Source organism: Myotis brandtii, unplaced genomic scaffold (genome assembly GCF_000412655.1).
Source record: "Myotis brandtii unplaced genomic scaffold, ASM41265v1 scaffold115, whole genome shotgun sequence".
NCBI lineage: Eukaryota > Metazoa > Chordata > Mammalia > Chiroptera > Vespertilionidae > Myotis > Myotis brandtii.
Genome location: NW_005353967.1, coordinates 6,611,539 through 6,613,691, shown reverse-complemented (window position 1 = coordinate 6,613,691; position 2,153 = coordinate 6,611,539).

Genomic DNA, 2,153 nt, shown 5'->3' with positions numbered 1-2,153 from the left:
CCTGGTCTGTGGTCAGTCCTTTGGGGTCCTCTGACCCTTACACTGCTAGTGGAGGACTGGATCACCCTGGGCAGGGGCTCAGAAGAAGTGAACTGGACCAGCCATGGGGTTTCCTGGGACTTTAAGCTGACAGACGTTCCCTGGTGTGGGAAGGAAGGCTTTGGCCAGATCACAGTGGTGTTGTCACCAGCATGAGACATCACAACAAGGCCTAGAAGCTCACCTGGGCCACCCCCCAGGTCCTGGTGGTGTGGTCCAGGTGGGGCTTGGACATCAGACCTAGATGCACCAGGTGTGCCTGTTTCTGGGCTCTAGGGAGTACAGACATTGGGGTGAGAGGGGTAAAGTGGGGCTCTTTCTGCAGCAGTCACCACCCCAGGCTCAGTTATAATGGAGAGGTTTAAAAGGAGGCTGTGGAATCAGGAGAGAAAGAGTCTCATTGATAGAGGAGTCCCCAGAGCTGCCCCCAGCTGCTGGCGTCTCACGTGTCTGCTAGGCTTCCTGTGCCAATTACGGGTTGGAAAAATTATGTGTCAGGTGAGGCTTCTCACCAGGGCCTGGGAATCTCTAAATTCAGCAGAATTAGTAGTGTGTGTTGCTTTTGTTAATCACCGAGCTCTTCCAGTGGTTTGAAGTGTAGACCTAAAGAGGCACCGCCACTTTTCCTTCCTCCTCCTTCTCTCTGGGCACCAGCTTTGGGCCAAAGGAGTTTTCACCCCTTAGGAACCTGTGTGTGTTGCTTTTGTTAATCACCGAGCTCTTCCAAGTGTTTAGAGTGTAGACCTAAAGAGGCACCGCCACTTTTCCTTCCTCCTCCTTCTCTCTGGGCACCAGCTTTGGGCCAAAGGAGTTTTCACCCCTTAGGAACCTCTCAGCCTCCAGCTGTGAGGGTCAGGAGTCCCATATACACAGCAGCTGTGAGTGGAAGCAGGGCCGGTATAGGCAGACTGGGTGTTGCTGGACTAGATGTACACGGGCCTGGTGTAGACAGACTAGATGTAGACAGACCGGGTATAGACAGGCCGGCACACCAGTCGATGAGGAGACCAGCCTTTTTAGACAGGTGTCTTGGATTCACAGGTGGTTTCTGGGTCTATGCACACAGGAAACCAGCGATGGTCATCGATCCCCTGGGCAGGACGCCGGGTGCCGTCACTGGGCCCTTTCAGGAAGGAGGCCCCTGTTAATAGCACCTGAGCAGCTCTAACCAGGTTGGCTGAACAGCGCAAGCCTCCTGGGAGTGTGGGTTTCACACAGAGCTCCTTCGCCTACAAAGTTGAGAAAGCAGCTATTGATTGAAAGTGGGGCAGTGCAAGGCCCCTTTGGACCTGGGTCCTGCTTGGAGGGGTTGCAGGATGCTCCAGTGCACATCCTGGTTTTTGTTTATAAATTCTGGCTAGAGGCAAAGGCCACAGCAGGGAACCAAAAGGCAGCTCTACCTTCTGGAGTGGAAGTGCCTGGATGACAGGCACCACCACACCCCTCACTCAGGATGGCTTCCCCCTGGGCTGCAGCATGTTATCACTGGGGGCTGGTGTTGGGGCTGCAGGCGGAGCCAAGCTCCCAGACCAGATTAGGGGCCTTTGTGACCGCCACCCCCACCCTCGTCTACCTGCTCAAGCCTTGCCTCCTGGATGATGCCCCCAGCCCACATTCTGTGATCCCGTCGAGCCCTCAGCCCCACATTCTATCTGCTCTTTACATCCTGACATCAGCCTACTGTGGATTTTCACAATGAGACAATATGACTGGGCCCCAGAGGAGCCCCCTAGCCTAGCTGATGGGGGGGTGGAGAGGACTGTGCCACCTTTCGCCACCACTGCTGCTTGATCTTCCCCTCGTCCTACCCGAGACCTTGTCCTAGTGTCCTGTGATCCTGTCCTACACACACCCCACTGTCCCTGGGGCACAGGGACCCCAACAACAAGAAATCACCCACAAAAATGGGGGTGGCCACAGGGAGGACGTCCCCAAGCTGGTGGGTCAGCCGCCAGCTTGTGTCTGCAGGGAGGGTGGGGAGAGGGTCTCCAGCCCTGTCTGTGTGGTGCCTCACTTTTCAGCATTCTGTCATGTTGAAGTGCCCTTCTCAGGGAGGGGAGGAGGGCTCAATAAGCCACTGCAGACCTTCTCAGCAGTTAAAGGGGTGCTGATGT